Below are 19,715 nucleotides of genomic sequence, written 5' to 3' on the forward strand. Positions count from 1 at the left end.
TCTTCACTTCTTGAGTCACAGATTCCTTGGCAGTTGGGTTAGCCATGTGTGACGTTCAGGCTACTGTTCTTGACAATCATCTCCAATGGAAAGCTTTTCAGTGTTCCCAAAGTGAACTCTCAAATCCAAAATGGTTATCTTTAAGACCATCTATTCTCCTCAGTGGCTTCTCCAGGGAATTCTTACAGCCAAGTTGTGACAGTCACTGCATTGCTTGCTTCTTTCCAGAAACCAAACTAGGAAATGGAACTGGTTCCTGCATCCTAAGTTTCTTGCTTTCTCTCTTTTGGGGCTGTTTTCCCTCTGCAGCTTTTGGGGAATGAGGGGAAGCCATATTCCAGTGACTTGCAATTCCATGCTCTTCTCAGCTTTTGAGTTTAAAACCTGGGATCCTAAGCCTTTGACTTAGAGGTTTCTTGCTTGCCCTCCAAATGTCGTTTCTGAGGGGCCAGCTAGCCCGTGCAGAACCAGCACTAACGTGGACAGCAGCAGAGAGGGCAAGCCTCTAGTGTACCGAGGTGCTTCCTACAAAGATGCAAAGTGTGCCCTGAGCCACAGATGGGCAAACTCTGGTGCTTTCCTTCATTTCCCATGAACTCAAGGGTTTTCCAGGTGTAGCCAACAGTTGCCACATCACACAGACTTTGAGTTTCTGCTAAGACTGTGGTTGACATGGGACCCAACACATGAAAGCTGGAAGCAGCAAGCGTTTGCTAAGGCAGCTGCTCCAGGCAATCGTTCTGCTGGCCAAGAAGTAAACTATTTTGAGCATTAGAATGGAGGAAATCCGGTCAACCAAGTGCAGAGTTCAGACTTCACTAAGGGCTTGTTTTTCTTCAGCATTTACTTGAAGATTAATGTAGGATGACAGGCTCTCCTGGCTGTCCTACCATCAGCTCTGCCTTGCACTGTGGTCATCGACATTCCTCAAATCAAACATAGGCAGGTATAGGTAGTGGGCTCACAACGTTTGACCTTGACTGGTTTTTCTAAGTTATTTTGTGTATTTTTCAGCAGCAAAACCAAAGTGGGTCTTCAGCTTTATTCCCGTCTCTGGCAAGGGAAGAGCCTTTACACAATTGGACGCATTTTGGTTTTTCCTCACTAAGAATTGGAATCCTCTTTTGTATTGTTTTTACAGTAATTTGTAAACATATTTATTTTTACCTGCTTTTTTTTAACTTTTCAGGTCAAGTTTTTATACTGCACTAACTTGTCAAAATAAAGATTCTCACATTAAAAAAACAAACAAACAAAAAAAAAAAAACACTCCTTTTTTTCTGCCTGAGCAGAAACGCAGCAGTCAGGACCCAGGTGCAGGCAGAAAAGACAGTGGATTAGCAGCAGGGCCTCCCGAGGCTGCCGGAGAGAACTCTGCCCTCTGCCCTGTGGTGCCAGGCACATCCTCCCAGATCAAGTATAAATGACTTTTGTAAGCAGAAAAATAATTTCAAACAAGAATAAAAGAAGCTTTTTGCTAAAACAAAACAAAACAAAAAAACACTTTTCCACTGTGAAATATTTATTTTTGTTTTGTAGTATTAACCATGATGAAACCAGTGCAGAAAAAGACTAAGTACACTGGGTAAACGATGAGCTAGCTGTTCTAGTATGAGCTTTTTGTAATCCAGTTAAGACCACGAGCATTTACAGCAGCATCACTGACTCAGCAATGCAGCTGAAGGGTAACGTGGATACCCTTTATGCTCTACTGGCCTCCAAAGGCATTCAGGGGATCATCAAAGATGCTGGACACCTTGTGTTCAGATCTTGGTTCAGGTGCTGCCTGTGCAGATCGGCTTTTCGGTTTGGTTGTCTCAGCGTGGATACCAAAGAAGAACATGTCATCCATATCATCATCAAATACAGACTTGGCTTCCACTTTCTTTTTGGATTTTTCTTTTGGTTTTACAGTTAAGTCAGCAAAGATATCAATGTTGTCATCAAATAAATTGGATTCCAATGTTTTCTCCTTCTCTCCAGTTTTTTGAGACGGTTTAATTGCTTCTGTAGCAAATATATCATCCTCAAAAATATCTTGTGTTGTTGACATGACATCCTGCTGACTATTGGATTTGACTCATTCTTCCTGACTTTCTGATCTGTGAAGGGATCATCCTCATCTTCCAGGAGAGGAAAGGGATTTGTTTTCTTTGCTGGTTTTGGTTTAGCAGACTGAAAGAGATCATCACTTTGGGCCTCCCCTAGAGCAGGAAACATGGGGCTCTTTTCTTTACCCCCCCACCCCAGTGGGTTGGCAGGATTCTCTGCTATCTTTGCCTTGGGTTTTGTTCTCTCCATGGACTGAGATCCAGTGCCCGTGGAAAAGATGTCCCTGGAATCAAAAAGGTCAGCCCTCCTCTCTGGAATGACCCAGAGGTTTTGCAAAGGGGCTTCTGTCCACTCCAGGCACAGGATCACCTTCGCAGGGTGCAGTGGCAGCTTCCAGGGCCTCCTCAGTGCTGTCTCCTCCACTGACTGCTCTGAGCAGCCCAGTGGTGATGGGCGCCTGCTTTGGCGTCTCCATCCTGGTCATCGGCCTGCTCACCGCCCTCACTGGGGACCTCGCTTCCCACTTCAGCTGCACCGTTGGCCTCAAGGACTCTGTCAATGCTGTTGTCTTCGTGGCCCTGGGCACTTCGATCCCCGACACGTTCGCCAGCAAGGTGGCGGCGCTGCAGGACCAGAGCGCCGACGCGTTCATCGACAACGTGACCGGCTCCAACGCGGTGAACCTGTTCCTGGGCCTGGGCGTCGCCTGGTCGGTGGCCGCCGTATTGGGCGGTGCAGGGCCGCCCCTTCGAGGTGCGCACCGGCACGCTGGCCTTCTCCGTGACGCTCTTCGCCGTCTTCGCCTTCGTGGGCATCGCCGTGCAGCTGTACTGGCGCCGGCAGCAAGTCGGCGGCGAGCTGGGCGGCCCGCGCGGACGCAAACTCGCCACCACCGCGCTCTTCCTGGGCCTGTGGCTCCCGTACATCCTCTTCGCCAGCCTGGAGGCGTACTGCCATGTCAGAGGCTTCTAGGGCCTTGCGCAGAGACTCGGCCCCCGCCCGCCCGGGGCTGGGGTGCTCCACCGAACCTGCTCTTGGACCCTGGTCTCCTTTTCCCCCCAGACTCAGCCTCCCGTCCTGGGACTCGGCCTCCCTCCCCACCCAGCTCCGGGCTTTGATCGTCCCTGTCCTCTGTCCCCAGTAGCTCAGCCTTCCCTCTCCCTCTCGGGAGCCTCCCCAGTTCCTCCCCTGCGGTGACCCCAATCTAGCCCATCCTGCCGGTGACCATCTACACCCCTGGGAGAATTTCTACCCGAGTCCCCTCCCCAGGAAGCCACCCCTAGTGACCATCCTGAGGATATTTGGGGGGTGGGGGGCGGGGAGAGACGGAGTTTCACTCTTGCCTCGGCTGGGTGCAGTGGCATATCTGGGCTCACCGCAACCTCCGCCTCCAGGCTTCAAGTGATTCTCCTGCCTCAACCTCCCGAGTAGCTGGGATTACAGGCATGCGCCACCCCCCTGGCTAATTTTGTATTTTTAATAGAGATGGGGTCTCTCCATGTTGGTCAGGCTGGTCTCGAACTCCCGACCTCAGGTGATCCACCGTCTCAGTCTCCCAAAGGGCTGGGATTACAAGCGTGAGCCACCACACCCGGCGCATCCTGGGAATTTTAACGTCTCTCTCACTGGTCACTCAGACTTTGGCTCTGCCCCCAAAGTCTCTCTTCCCCTAGTGACCCCCCCCCCACCCCACCTCATCCCATGCCCCAGAGCCTCAGAGCTTACCCTCCCTGGGGAACCCTTGAAGGAGGCTCTGACAGACCGTCTCAGATCCCAGCCTTCACCACAGCCCTCAGGGAGCTCCGCTCAGCCCCGGTAGGGAGGAGCTGTGGGCGTGCAAGCCACACACCTTCCAATCCCTCTACTCGGGTTCTCGGGAGGACACTCATTCTCCAGGCTCGGAGACCGGAGGGGAGAAGTTTGGGGTTTCATTCCCAGGGCTTAGCTGGAGGAGGCACATTTTGAATCTGCAACTTCAGACATTCCAGCGCCCCCACTCGCTCTCCACTACCTCTGAGAGCCCAGCCACGCCTTGGAGGGAGGGGCCTGTGTGTGTACATAGTGTGTTTGGGGGAGGGCGGACACGGGAGGGTGCATGTCTTGGGAAAAAGGGGTGATAGACTTAACTTTTGAGAGGGCAGCAGACTCCCTCAGCCCTGAGAACCGGCTTTGGGGAGGAGGCCGGGAATCAAAGGGAGTCAGCTGATCTCCCCTGACAATCTGGAAGGTTCATTTTGCCCTCAGTGCCAGCAAATCCGGGCAGGACCCTCGAAGAGGAGACCGAGGGTCCCAGAGGACCAATGCTACAAGCTAGCAAATGCTGCCACATCTCTGCCTGATGGGGGTTGGGGGTAGGTGGGGGGATGGGACTGGGCCAAGGGATCTGGGTGGGTATTTTTAACTTTGGAGGCCATCCATCTTTGGTAGGCCATCTGCATTTTCTTACTGTTGATGTTTCCTGCCCAAAGGACACATTTGGGCAGTGCCACCCACTCCTTGGGCCCCTAGGACAACGCACCTACCCCGTCACTTTCTGCTTCCCACAGGTTTCCAGCATTCTGTTGTCCTGTTGTGCTCAGCCCCAACCTCCCAGACCCCTTACCCACTCTCCTCCTCCCCCAGCTCATCAGTATCAGTCGCTGTCTCTTTTCTGTGATTTCTGTAAAAGCTGCCATAAAACTTTGAAATTCTGCCTTGTTTTATTTTTATTTATTTGCTTATTTTTAATTAATTAATTATTATTATTATTTAAGACAGAGTCTCGCTTTGTCACCAGGCTGGACTGTGGGTGGGATCTCAGCTCATTGCAACCTCCCCTGCCCAGGTTCAAGCAATTATCCTGCCTCAGCCTCCTGAGTAGCTGGGACTGACTACAGGCCCTCACCTCCATGCCCAACTAATTTTTGTATTTTTAGTAGAGACGGGGTTTCACCATGTTGGCTAGGATGGTCTCAGTCTCTTGACCTCGTGATCCACCTGTCTCGGTCTCCCAAAGTGCTTGGATTACAGGTGTGAGCCACTGCGCCTGGCCTTAGTGTTTCATATGTCCTTGGCCTCATTTAATTATTTTAGAAATACTACTTCATTTAATTCTTATGAGAATCCTATGAAGGTTGATATCATCTTTATTTTAGAGGATAATAAAATGAAGCTGATATATTGATTGTCGAGCTTCAAATTCTGAAACATGACAGAGGCTGTGTATGAATGAGTCATTCACTGTAACAAAACATATAAGAATATGAATTCGAGAGTCCAGTAGGTTTGAGTTTGGACCTTGGCTTTGGCACATCCAGCCGTGGGACACTGAACATGTCACTTCTGTTTTCTGAGCCTCAAGCTTCCTCAGCTTTATTGCTCAGTTTTTTGCCAGCATGAAATTATAGAGGAACGCACTTGTTCTGTTACACGCTGTACAGTAAGCTTGCTTCCGTTCACTTATGCAACAAATGTTTCAACAATTTTTATTGCATATTTTTTATTATTTAAAAATGATTCGCATATGTTGAGCCAGCCTTGCATCCCAGGAATGAAGCCAACCTGATTGTGGTAGAGAAGATTTTTGATGTGCTTCTGGATTCTGTTTGCCAATATTTTATTGAGAATTTTTGTTCTCAATAAAATTTGTGTTCTTTCTGATCAATCGATGCTCATCAGCGATATTGGCCTGACACTTTTTGTTGTTGTATTTCTGCCAAGTTTTGGTATCAGGATGATGCCGGCCTCCTAAAATGAGCTAGGCAGGAGTCCCTCCTTTTCAATTGTTTGGAATAGTTTCAGAAGAAATGGCGCCAGCTCCTTTGTGCCTCTTGCAGAATTCAGCTGTAAGTCCATCTGGTCCTGAGCTGGTAGGCTATTTATCACTGCCTCAATTTCAGAACTTGTTCTGGTCTATTCAGGAGCTCAACTTCTTCCTGGTTCAGTCTTGGGAGGGTGTATATGTCTAGGAATTTATCCATTTCTCCTAGATTTTCTAGTTTATTTGTATAGAGCTGTTAGTAGTATTCTCTGATGATTGTATTTCTGAGGAGTCAGTAGTAATATCTCCTTTATCATTTCAAATTGTGTCTATTTGATTCTTCTCTCTTTTTTTCTTTATTAGTCTAGCTAGCCATTTATCTATTTTATTATTTTTTCTGTTTTAAAAAACTCCTGGATTCATTGATTTTTTTGGTAGGCTTTTTTATGGCTCTATCTCCTTCGGTTCCACTCTGTATCTTGGTTTTTAAAAAATTTTTTGTCATATAAAATTGTATGTGAATGTTGAAATACTCAAAGATAAAAACCTGGAAAATATAAAATGTATAAAACATATATGTACAGTTTAATGGATAATAACCAAATGAACACCTGTGCCCAGCGCCTGTGTTAGGCACAGTGTCACCCCCCTGAAGCCCAGGTGCCCGCCCCAATCACATCCCCTTCCTCTCTCCTGGAGATGACCAGAATACAAATTGTGTCAACTGCTCTCTTGCTTTTGTTTATATGAGTAGTTTTACTACATATGTACGTGTTCCTAAATAATGGACGCTTTAGATTTGCCTGTATCAGAACATTTTAGAAACAGTTTCATTTTGAGATATAATTTATAAAGCTTACCTGTTTCAAGCCTGCATTTGAACTTTTTATAAACATATACTGCATACTGTTCTGTGACTTCCTTTTTTCTAATCACCATCATGTTTTTGAGAGTCATCTAAGTTGACGTATTCAGTTGTCTTTTATTCGTTCTCATTCTTGTAGGGTATTTCATTAAACAAAAATATCACAATTTGTTCCCATTCTACTGTTAATGTACAAATGGGTTGTTTCCTGTTTTACACTATTACAATGATAGTACTAGGAACATTCTGACCGTGAACACATGTGAGAGTATAGTAACTAAGAGTGAAGCTGCTCTGGTGTAGGGTATGGGCAGGATTGAATTTCTATGTTTTGTAGAAGGACAAGACCACCGCCCCACCCACTATCTGAAATAAAAAGACAAAGCTGATTGAGTGACAATAGTTAGGAAGAGCTCTGTTGGTCAGGCACAATCTTACAAAGCAGGGCAGACTCTTGATCCTATTTATGTACGGATTTGGGAAGCCGGGAGTTCAGGGCTTTGGGGACTTTCAGAATGTTAGAGGTTGCTGACAGATTAAGAAACATGGTGCTCAGGTAAGACTGTTGTTGATTGGTTGAGAATCACTTTATTAGAGTGAGTCTTTTCCTAATACTCTTCCAAGTGTGAAATTTGGAGTTGGGGAATACTCTTGTTAGCGACGAAGATGGAGCTTTCTTCTTCGTATTTTCCTGTTGCTTTCATAGATTTTAGCAAGTTTTATAGAATGAGAAGTCAAAAAAAGAATGGCTTTATTCAATGCTTTTGAACCAGAAGTTTCCTACCTGTGAAGGTTCTGGTGCTGAGAGTTAGTACAATCAAGTGTCTGTTGAAATTTTATGTTGTAGCAAGCCTTTTATTTTTATTTTTGGGTGTGCTATGCCTTATTTCAGCACTAATAGAAAAAAAAAAAAACAACTATCTCGACAAGAATAATCAAGAAAAATACTTCAAGGGCCAATGTGAAATATTTTTGGTATTTCATAATTTAACATTAAGTAGTAAAATATATTTAAAATCTGTATATTTTTAAGAGGAAGTTCCAAATGAAAGTAATACGAAACTAACAATGTTAGACACGGGAAGGAAAACATTTACCCCATTGCTATGTTCATCATGTCGTGTTCTATTTTAGGAATGCCAAGGTGCCGTTTAGGCACTGCGTGACACCTTTACTGTGAATCACCCTCCACAACCCCCAGGTGCAGGCTGCTGTTTATTCCCTTCAGATTTTCTCCAGGAGTTCTCTATTTCTCTGTCTTGGATATATAGTTGGCTCTGCATGGTAGACCAGGAGCACCAGAACTGAGACATTAAAACCTTTTGAGTTAAACTGTGTCAGGAGATTATTTTCACAGGCATCTTTAAAAATAGACATATCCAATTACGGCAATTCTAATTTTTCAAATGTTAGTACTTTTGACAAGCGGCAGCTCTGTTTAGCAGCTCTTGTATAAGCCTCATGATTTCCCCAAAAGAGCACCATGGAGATGAAACTGTAACTTTATCAAAGCAAATTGCATGCGTTTTCCAAAGGCAAATTGCAGACCAATGGCATTTGTAGATGAATAGAGAACTACATGAAAGAGAACACTCTGCTGTGTTTGCCTACACATAGCTTCAACCCAAATTACCTTTTAAAACGCTATTTGGAAATCTGTAGAACTTCAAAAGGGCCCATTAATGAATGTGTTGAAAATAGAAACAACTGCTTAAACTCCAAACCCAGAATTTCACTATTCAACAAGTTTCCCAGAGTAAGGTTTAAGCCTAAGCTCATGAAGTTCGTAGGCCAAAAATCCACAAAGTTTCCATTGTAATTTCTCATCACTGTAAGACTCACCACATATCAAAAGGACCATTAGAAAGTCCTGAATGTACACTGTGTCCTGCCCTAAAAAGGGCACAGTTTATTGTAACTGATACCATGTATATCTAAACAAACTCCTTTACAAAAAAAAAAAAAAAGGTAAGTAAAAATATTACAGTGGATTAAGGGATAGAGGATTAAAGGGACTATTTCAATGGCTTTTAACGAACTCAGCATATTCAAAACTTGAATTCAAGTCTCAATTCCTCTTTCAGGAGGAAACTGCTGAAAGTGTACAGTGAGTGTAACTTAGGTTTTCTCTGTGATATTTAATGAGATAAACATGTCCCTCCTGTGGTGTTGGTTACACAGTGTTTGCTTTGCATTTTTATTCTCCTGCTTATTTTCTTGTGTCCAGAAGGCTGATTTCCATGGGGCGGAATCAACTGCATTCCCTCCCCAGTTTCAATTTTGCTGGTAAAAAGCATCAGAGGGAGATCCGAGGAGGAAAAGTAGAAAGATCAGGGCATGTATTCCTCCCGCCCCACCCTGGCTGGAGTTCAGGTCTGACAACGTCTGCAGCACTAGCACTATAGCACTGAGGGTCACTCTATTCCATGCTCAGTTCTTGACCAAGCTCCAATAACACCATTACCTCTGTTTGTCCCATCAGGCCTAGGAGTGGAAAAGGCTCTCCACTCTCGCTGGTCCCTAGGTGTCTACGTATCCCTTGCAGGTTGTTACCTCTTCCCATGCCTTGGTAAACAGTCCCTCATTAAGAATCTTCTTTAAAAAATCCCAACTAACTGAGCATGTCACGTGTTTTGGTTTTTTTTTTTTTTTTTTGAGACAGAGTTTCGCTCTTGTTACCCAGGCTGGAGTGCAATGGCGCGATCTCAGCTCACCCCCGCAACCTCCACCTCCTGGGTTCAGGCAATTCTCCTGCCTCAGCCTCCCGAGTAGCTGGGATTACAGGCATGCGCCAGTACGCCCAGCTAATTTTTTGTATTTTTAGTAGGGACAGGGTTTCAGCATGTTGACCAGGATGGTCTCGATCTCTTGACCCTGTGATCCACCCGCCTCGGCCTCCCAAAGTGCTGGGATTACAGGCGTGAGCCACCGCGCCCGGCCACGTGTTTTATCCTAGGGTCCTGATTCTGAATGATACACATTTGTATATCTAAATTGAAAAGCTTCTTTCACCTCCTGCTCTTGCCTACAATTACAGTGCATAACCCTGTGGTTAGACAAAAGGAGAAGCAAACACTCTGAAACTAAAATGCAAGTGTGCACTGGAGAACTGTAACTCAAAGCTGCTACCAAAATAATTTCTACAGCGCGTAAGTTCCTCCTGCACTTAGGAGATGAGTCTACGTATGTACACATGTGGTTTTCTTAACAAGAGCTTCTTCTTCTGTGGTTAAATCTCAGCCCTATCTCTGGTGTGGAGTCTGTCTTGTTTGGGGGTCTTGATCTCACTTACCATATTCCCTGCTGAGCCTTTCAGGCAAGGCAGTGATTCAGGAAAGACCACTGACAGTGCAGACAGTACACAGTTCTGTTTCCACTGGCCAGCTGGTGGGGAGTCCTGCTATTCAGAAGGGGAATTAATTCTTTATTTTTGGTTTAAGGATATGTTTGCCATTTACAAGTTAACATGTGTGTGACAGATCCTGAGAATTCCAAACATTTCATTTTTTAAAGGAGTATAAATTTAAATTTAACTGCATTATATAAAAAACTTTTCTGCTTCCTCAACCTCACTTTTTTGAATTATTTTACTTTAGAAATGGCAAGCTTTCTCAAAGATAAATGCAAAGTGCATGTCAAAATAGAGCTCTCTCTCTCAATTTTATTTCTACTATTTTAACTATTTTATCTTATTTATTTTTAGTTTTCCTTGTCATTAGTTCTGTGATCTAATTTACTATTTTATTTTAAAAGACTTTCCCTTGCCAGTCAAGTAGTATTCCAGAGAATACATGAGAGAATACATTTTTAAAGAAAACTACTAAACAAGCAATTAAAACTCCTATGGGTTTTCTTCCACATATCAATTACTTTCTATACACGAAATAATAAAAATAAGCTTTGGAATGAAAGTATGTAAAAAATGTTCATAGAAATTCTAAGTATGTGGTAATCAGTCTTGAGGTAATTGATAGTTGTCTATACTTACATGCCTTGTCATCGATCAATCATTTATTCAACAAATATTTTCCACAGCTCCTATAGACAAAGCATTTTAAGGGCAGTATTAAACGCAACCTAAAAGTCTGCCCTAAAAGTCTTTATAATTCATTTCAGAAGAAGAGAAGGGTACTTTTTTGGAGAAGTGGGGGGTGGACAGAATCTCACTGTGTCACCCAGGCTGGAGTACAGTGGTGCAATCTCGGCTCACTGCACCCCCACCCTCCTGGGTTCAAGTGATTCTCCTGCCTCAGCCTCCTGAATGGCTTGGACTACAGGTGCCCACCACCACACCTGGATAATTTCTGTATTTTTAGTAGAGATGGGGTTTTACCATGTTGGCCAGGCTGGTCTCGAACTCCGGACCTCAGGTGATCAGGCCACCTTGCCTTCCCAAAGTGCTAAATTACAGGCGTGAGCCATCGTGCCTGGCCTCTGAGAAAGGTACTTTTTAAGGAGGTGCAACGTTCATGTCAAGTAAGAGTTCCAAGCAGAATGAAGCCTCTTTCTGGTAGTGGGAAATGGCGCTTCTGGTCTCAGCCAATGATCAATTATCATTGACAGGAACCATGAGACCTGTGCAAATGGATGACTGTGTACAGTTCTAGTTATTGATCTGACCCTCAAAAAAAAAAAAGATGTGACAAATGTGGATTAACTGAATAAGTGATTGTGTGTGTATGAATATGTGTGTGTGGAGGGGAGTGTGAAGTATGCTATACTTTGTTACTTGAAGATCGATTAAAAACACCTCCATCTCTTCCTTCAGCAAGGATAGGTGAAACGGGAGGAGGATGAATGCAAATCTATTCAGCAATTCCTAGGATTTTCTCTCTGGGTTTGGTGGGTTGGGATGGGGCTCTAAGTTTCAAAGAAATGGTGATAATAAAATTATCACCATTAAAAATACAATAAAATTCTAGTATACCAATTCGGTTGCTAGTTACTAACGGGTTGTTGATAATTCAACTACAGGTGTGCTTAGGTAGGCTGAAATATACTTAGTTTGAAGAATTACCTAGAAAAAGTCCTGGATAAGAGAACTAGAAGGGATTAAGGAAGTAAGAGTTGCTCAGACAATTCTCTAACCATTCATCAACTGCGTAATGGAACGCAAATAGTGCTTTTCCTTAACCTTTAACAGAGCGGACTGCTGGGAGCTGCATCGTGACACAGATCCAGGAAAGCATCATCTGAGTCTTTCTCCCTCTTTGTGTTAGTCAGGAGAGGCTAAAACAAGGTTCTGAGGAGGAACGACGAGTCTTCCAAGAAGCATACCATGTGTGCTACCATTTCAGGATATTACAGCAGAGAACTTAGAAAGGCCAAAACCCTGTACCAAACTGTAAGAACCTCTTTCCAGGTGAGACAGCCACAAAAGAAAGACACCTGAAGCAAATGGGGCCACACATGATGATCCTACTGATCTCTGCTAAATTGAGCTAGAGCACACAGGAGTCCCAAAACTTGCTGGACCTTCTTTCACCTGCATGTTGACTCTTACTAACTTATGATGAGCCCTCTGCCAGACTGTCATATGTGAAATAGCTCTTACCGTAGAGGAGGAGGGGAGGAAGCGAGAAAGAAAAAAAGATAAGCAAAAGGGCTGGGTTTGCTGTGTGATCACCAGACAAAACACTAATTAAATAATGCAGGAGGGTGACCTCTTACGTGACCTAATTAGAGACTGGACATTTATCTCCTGAGTGGGACACTCATCTCATCAAGGATCTGGGACAGTGGAGATAGGAGACATGTTCTCTCCCTTTCCTTGCTCAGCACTGTTCTCTCTGTTCACTCATTGCATTTTGGTGCCAGCCCACTTTGTGGCCGCCCCTCACCTGGCCGTCTTTTCAGTGTCACTGAAAACTCACCGGCCCCTCTTTGTGGCCACTCTTTTTGTTTTTTTTCATTTCTGGAAACAGCGAGATGCTTATATCCACCCCTTCAAATTCCTCCAGGAATATTGCTCTTGAGTCGACCTTGGGAAATTTTCATCTTGAAACATTTCTATCTCCATGCTGGGAAATTTAGTTAGTACTCCTATTTTAGGAGTTAGGGAAAGGACAACTACAGTTTTCAGCAGCTTGAATGATTTCACCAAAGGACATTTATTGACTTAGTTATGCCAGCTGTTTGTTCTCCAGATACCCTCTCCTTTGACCCTTCCCATTTGTGCGCACATACACACACACACACACACACACACACACACACAGAGCAGGTGTTGACTGTAAGAACACCCATTTTAGAAGCATCATTGGGGCAAAAGGGGGCATTTATGGAAGGTATTTTTATGTGGAAATTCTGACAATCTCATTTTATTGTCTCATTATTCAAATTATTCAATTATTGTTTTTCTCTCTGTGCTCATGTAGGGGTCATCACTTGTTCTTTTAATCGATTTCAAGAGCATGTCCCCTCTTGCCCTATTCAGGAATGATTGCCCCCCACCTGAGCCCCATCTTGCTCTAACAAACCAAATAATTACCAATCACACTGTCAGTCAAAAGTCTGACCAGTTAAAGTATTAATTCCCTGTGCCAGTAAGTATGGAAAGCAAAAAAGAAACTCTGTTATCATGTCTATAGACTGAATGAGAAAGCACTATTTGAATCATAGCATTTAATGGTCATTATCTAGAAGAGATACTTCATTTAAACTTCTCCTTTACTTGAAAGAAACACCTCGATGCTCACATTCCTGCCTGGAACATTTTTAGCAATAACTGCTGGTTGTCAATGACAACAATGATATTTAATTGTTCATTCTGACATGCTCCAGCACTCTATTAAGTACAGATTACTTTAGATTGAATAAACGAATAGCAAAGATGCTGGCCAAGAGCTCTGAACATATCAGTGGAAATAATGAATTACATCACCTCAAATGAAAATGCAGAAAGGGCCAACACAGGCCAAGAGCTTGTTAGAGTTTCGGGTTGTCCGTTTTTGACAGAATTAAAAAGAAAGCAAGTTTATTATGGATTATACATTGGAAAGGAGAGAGGACTAAGGTCAAATTTCTTGATTAGGTGTTATTTAGCTATTTTACCATATCTCAAAGTGATAATTCACAAAGGGAATGAAACATATCTTGTTTCTTATATGAATTTCTAAAAGGTACACAGTAGTCTTACTGAATTTTAGTTTCATTGCACTTTCACTTCAATATTATTATTTTATCAAGCCAGATAACTAAATAATATCCTTTCATCAGTTATCAGAGCACAGTTGTAATATAGATGGGATTGGCACAATGAATTTGGAGAAAATAATAAAATGTCCTTCCATGCACATACAGTTTTATAAACATGACTTTTTTTGTTTGTTTTAATTCAATCTCTGATTTTACTGAAAATTCTGGGAAGCACAAACTTATTTGATTTTTAAGTTATTGATAGATCATGCATAATTATGTTTTTCTTTTAAACAATAAGGGTAAAAAATTTGGGTTGTTTAATTAGCCATGCCGCGGAACCCAGATGTAAGATCACTTTGGTGCCCTAGAAAGAACTTTGTACTGAATGGGGAAGTCCAGATACCATACCCTGGTGTTGGGCTACATATTAATTACAAAATCACCATGCAAAATTATTATTTTGCAGCAACTATTAACATTGAATGTGTGTTATCAACTTAAAAAGTCTACTCTTTCTTGAAAACATGTGCCATAAATATTTTTTCCTCAAAGAATAAACCCACAATGATAAATGATTTCATTACAGAAATGTCTGTTTATGACAATATCCTTCTGCCATTTATCCAATATTTATTTTGTTAACTATTACATTTCATAGGCTTAATATTTTACAACTGTTTTGGTAAACCTCCTGTATATTTCTATGTGTACAGAAAGCAGGGAGTGGACATTTTCAGGGGCTGAGATTTACAAACTGTCCTGTAGAAAGTTTGCAACACTGTACCCAGCCCAATAATAAACAAGAGCATCTTTCTATTGATTATACCAAATTTCTGCTTTCCTTTAAAGTTTGGCAAAATTCTAAGAAATATTATTATTTCTTTATAATGTATCATAATCATCATCCATCAATAATAAATTATCCATCCAAAGTATAAGAAACTGATTTATTAATAAATAATGCATTTAATAATGCATTATTTATTTATTTATTTATTTTTATTTTTATTTTTATTTTTTTGAGACGGAGTTTCGCTCTTGTTACCCAGGCTGGAGTGCAATGGCTCGATCTCGCCTCACCGCAGCCTCCGCCTCCCGGGTTCAGGCAATTCTCCTGCCTCAGCCTCCCGAGTAGCTGGGACTACAGGTGCGCGCCACCGTGCCCAGCTAATTTTTGTATTTTTAGTAGAGTCGGGGTTTCACCTTGTTGACCAGGATGGTCTCGATCTCTTGACCTTGTGATCCACCCGCCTCGGCCTCCCAAAGTGCTGGGATTATAGGCGTGAGTCACCGCGCCGGGCCTATGCATTATTTATTAATGCATTTATCCAATAAATAACGCATCCATGTCATCACGTGTTATTTTAGTAATAACAATAAAATTATTAAATATTAAATAATATTAAATATTAATAAATAATGAAATTATTAAATAATATTAAATATTAAATAATATTATTAAATAATAAAATTATTAATTTAAATAATAATAATTTAAATAATATTTAATTTTTGATTAATTTTCAAATAAATGAGGTTACACACCATTTGTCAAGTTCTCTCCTTAATTTCCTTGCCTTCTTATTCCTAACTAGATTTACATGCTATTCATGTTGCAAGTATTTCTCAGTTGGTCAGTATCCCTTTCTTTTTGTTATATAGTCAACATTTACTACAGAAGGCATTAATTTTAATGTGTCTCTGGCAGCAGAATAAATGTATGCTAACAAATAATAAATGGTGTGGTCCAATTTTAAAGTCCACACATGGGTGGAGCCGAGTGGAACACGATCTTCACAATGCAGGGCACCGTCTTTGTGAGGACAACTCCTCTAAGCCCAGCTTTAATCACGTAGATTTTTGAGGGTGTCAGAAGTTTGATGTAGGATCAGTGGATAGGATTCTATGGTCCTAATTATTATTTTAATTATCTGGTGCTCCCAAAAGCAGTTCCTGAAAGTTAAACAAGGAGGGTTGGATTCCTTGCACTTTGCTAAGTGACGTTTCATTTTTTTCTTCTTAAACTATACTCAGAGGGTACAGAGAGCCACCAAGGCCCAACTGTCGAGTCAACCCTAACCCGGTGAACTGTGGCCAGGAGAAATGCCGGAGCCAGCCCTTGAGTTTTTAAAAGCTTCAGTCCACACAGGCAAAACTGAAAAAGAGTGCTGGGTTGGAGTGAGGAGATTGTGACTCATTTTCTCTAGTTGTTAGGGAACAGGGCCCTGTGGCTTCTGCAGTGAGCAGCAGGTGGCCACGTGGCCAGGGCTGGAGCACAGCGAGGCTGAGCTGCCTCCACTCACTGAGCCTGGACCCTGGCCGGGGCCACAGAGCTGGGCAGGAGGCAGTGTCCAGGCAGGGTGAGAACAGTGGGCAGCTCAACCGCAGGTACACAGTGAGACAGTGCTGTGACTGACAGGTGGACAAACCCACGAACCCGGAGAAGGCCAGCCCCCTTCGGGCTGGGCCCCTGTATCCTGCAAGGGAGGGGGATGCAGCTTGGAGGGGGAGAGCGCCTCAGAGATGTGGGACCACAGAATGGCGGAGGAGAAGCTGACACTGGGAAGCAGACATGCAGCTCATCTGGGTCACCAAGACAGGCCGTTCCAGACAGGGGGTGGCGGAAGATGGGGCTGGAGAGCTGGTCAGGGGCCAGAGCTTGAAGGCTCTGGTTAAGGGATCTGGGCTTGCGTGGGAAATGGAAGGTATTGGAGGATTGAAACGTGGGGCAATGAGGCCAGAAACGACGTTTAGGAAAATCGTGCCAGAAGCCACAGTGCCCTCCAGGGACTGGCCTAGAGAAGACGCTGCAAAGCTGTAGGCCTGACCAGACCTGAACCAGGAGGGGCCGGCGCAGGGGGAGAAACCAGTGCAGAACTCTCTAAGGGGCCAAATCTGAGGACGTGGATAGGAATGACGGCAATCAGGAAGGCTCCAAGCCACAAAACCCCCACAGATGTGATGTCTTTGTTTCACATAAAAACAAGTGAGAAAGAGCTATGGGGTTGGACTGCACACTCTGTGCAATGCTATCCCCCACCTTCCCGCTCTGCCATCCTCAGCAAGTGGCTCTTCATCCTCCTGAGTGCGGCCTCAGGGTCATACCTCTGGCCCTCAATCTAGGCAGGAGAAGAACGCAAAGTACTTTTTCTTTTCTTTCTTTTTTCTTTTTTTCTTTTTTTTTTTTTTTTTTTTTTGGGACAGAGTTTCGCTCTTGTTACCCAGGCTGGAGTGCAATGGCGCGATCTCGGCTCACCGCAACCTCCTGGGTTCAGGCGATTCTCCTGCCTCAGCTTCCTGAGTAGCTGGGATTACAGGCACGCGCCACCATGCCCGGCTAATGTTTTGTATTTTTAGTAGAGACGGGGTTTCACCATATTGACCAGGATGGTCTCAATCTCTTGACCTCGTGATCCACCCGCCTCGGCCTCCCAAAGTGCTGGGATTACAGGCTTGAGCCACCGCGCCCGGCCTCTTTTTTCTTTTGAGACGGATTCTCACTCTGTCTCCCAGGCTGGAGTGTAATGGAGCAATCTCAGCTCACTGCAACCTCTGCCTCCTGAGTTCAAGTGATTCTCCTGCCTCAGCCTCCTGAGTGGCTGGGATTACAGGTGTGTGCCACCTCACCTGGCTAATTTTGGTATTTTTAGTAGAGATGAGGTTTTGCCATGTTGGCCAGGCTGGTTTTGAACTCCCAGCCTCAAGTGATCACCTACCTCGACCTCCCAAAGTGCTGAGATTACAGGCATGAGCAACCACGCCTGGCCCACAGACTTTTTCTTAGCGTGGCTTTGATGATTTCTCTGTGAAGGGACTCCCTCTCCCATCTTATTGGCCAGGACTGTGTCATAAGGCCATCCACAGCTGCGAGGAAAGCTGGGAAAATGACTCTAGTGACTTCATTGGTAACCTGAACAAAACCAGAATTCGGTTAGGCAGGAGGAGGGGATGAGTATTGGGTGGGCACCTCGCAGCATCTACTCCAGGGGGAGGCTGTCGGATGAGTCCGAGGACGGCCCACACGTGACAAGTCAGCTTAGAGGCACTTCAAGGTGCCCATGGGCATGGGGGAAGATGGCCAGCTAGATTCCTGGAGGTGAGAACACCGCCCTGAGCCACAGATTCGGGCCCTCAGTTCCTAATGAAGGATGGCCTCCCAGGAGCTTCCAAGCCATCTGTGACTCTGCTCCATGGAAACTCCGTGTTCTCTAGACCCGGCAGCTCACAGGTAGGTGGAGATGCACAGCTTCTGGGAGACACAGCCTGCCGCCTTAGCGCTGAGTAGTGTGTGTGCCAACATCGGCCCACAGCCAGCCTATCCTTTCCTTCAAGGAGGAGCTGTGCCCCTCCCCAGCCACCCCCTGCAGATCACCCAGGGTAGGGACATGAGATAAGCACCCCAGGCTGCTGACTGACAGGGGCCTTTAAGTCGCTGCCCAGCCTGGGATTCAAAGCCTGTCCTTGACAAGCCTGGAGGGCCCTCTCTGGCCCTGTCCACTGGCCTTGGCGGTCTAGGAAAAGGGAAGCGTGCCTTTGCCCTTCTCCCTCCAGCAGCTGATCCTCACTGTCATCGGGGACTGCCAGGAAGGCAGTTTACTCCCCCATTGTTAATTATCCTTTTTAATTGTGCTAAGAAAGTCCTTGCCCCAGTGATGTGCTCTTCTGCATAATCAGGGTGAGCAGTAACAGTGGCAGCATCCCGCCTGTGCTCCCTGGCTGCCCACAGCAGGCCCCCTGCAGACTTCCAGGGCCTGAGAGCAGGTGGGCAAGGCAGCTGTCCTGAGTCTCCCGGCTTCTCAGCCTCATCCACCACAGCTGCTTCTCAGGGAGAGCTCTTCCTAAGGATGGCACTGAGCAGCCCTTGGCCGTGCCTGTGAAACTTCCTGCTTCCTTTGTCTTTTTTTTTTTTTTAGATGGAGTCTCGCTCTGCCACTCAGGCTAGAGTACAATGGCATGATCTCAGCTCACTGCAACCTCCACCTCCTGGTTTCAAGCGATTCTCAGCTCCTGATCAGCTGGGATTACAGGTGCTCACCACCACACCCAGATAATTTTTGTATTTTTAGTAGAGGCAGGGTTTTACCATGTTGGTCAGCCTGGTCTCAAGCACCTGACCTTAGGTGATCCACCCACCTCAGCCTCCCAAAGTGCTAGGACTACAGGCTTCCTTTTCTTTTGAGATGGAGTCTCACTCTGTCACCCAGGCTAGAGTGCAGTGGTGCAATCTTGGCTCACTGCAACCTCTGCCTCCCCGGTTCAAGCAATTCTCCTGCTTCAGCCTCCTGAGTAGCTGGCATGGCATGCACCACGATTCCCGGCTAATTTTGGGGTTTTCTTTTTTTGGTTTTTGTTTTCTTTAGTAGAGATGGGATTTCAACCATGTTGGCCAGGCTGGTCTCGAACTCCTGACCTCAGGTGACCTGCTTTGGCCTCTGAAGGTGCTGGGATTACAGGCGTGAGCCACAGCACAGCCAGCTTCCCTTCTCTTAGCAGTGGTGGTCACGAGCTGCCCCAGCCCTCCTTCTGCCTCCTCCACGAGCTCTCCCAGAACCTTCACCTCTTCCCAGCCCCAGACTCTCTCCTGAGCTCCAGGCATACCCAGCTCAAGCAACCTGGTGTCCGCTTGCCAGTTCCACTGGCTGCCCCGGCCCAAGGCGGCCTCTCAGGTGCCAGCCCCTCAGCCGAGGCACCTGCCCAATGCCAAGCCAGATGGCAGCTCCACTTCTGTCCCCATAACCTCGGATGCACCGCCCAGACGCACCGCTGTGGCCGCAGCGGCTCTGCCTCCCCCAGACTGTGCGAGCATCAGCGGCAGGACCCACATTTTATTATTTTATTTTCTCTTTTTCAGCTTTTCTTTTAGAATCAGGGGGATGCGTGCAGGTTTGTTACCTGTGTGTATTACGTGATGCTGAGGTT

At 44.9% G+C, this 19,715-nt stretch overlaps 1 pseudogene; it reads left to right on the forward strand.

The window, feature by feature from the left end:
• The first annotated feature begins 2,432 nt into the window (after positions 1 to 2,432).
• On the forward strand, positions 2,433 to 3,427 carry LOC116545046 (annotated as a pseudogene).
• The last annotated feature ends 16,288 nt before the right edge of the window (positions 3,428 to 19,715 follow it).

The sequence above is a fragment of the Sapajus apella genome, unplaced genomic scaffold (assembly GCF_009761245.1).
Source record: "Sapajus apella isolate SASKATOON/1434 unplaced genomic scaffold, GSC_monkey_1.0 scaffold244, whole genome shotgun sequence".
Classification (NCBI taxonomy): Eukaryota; Metazoa; Chordata; class Mammalia; order Primates; family Cebidae; genus Sapajus; species Sapajus apella.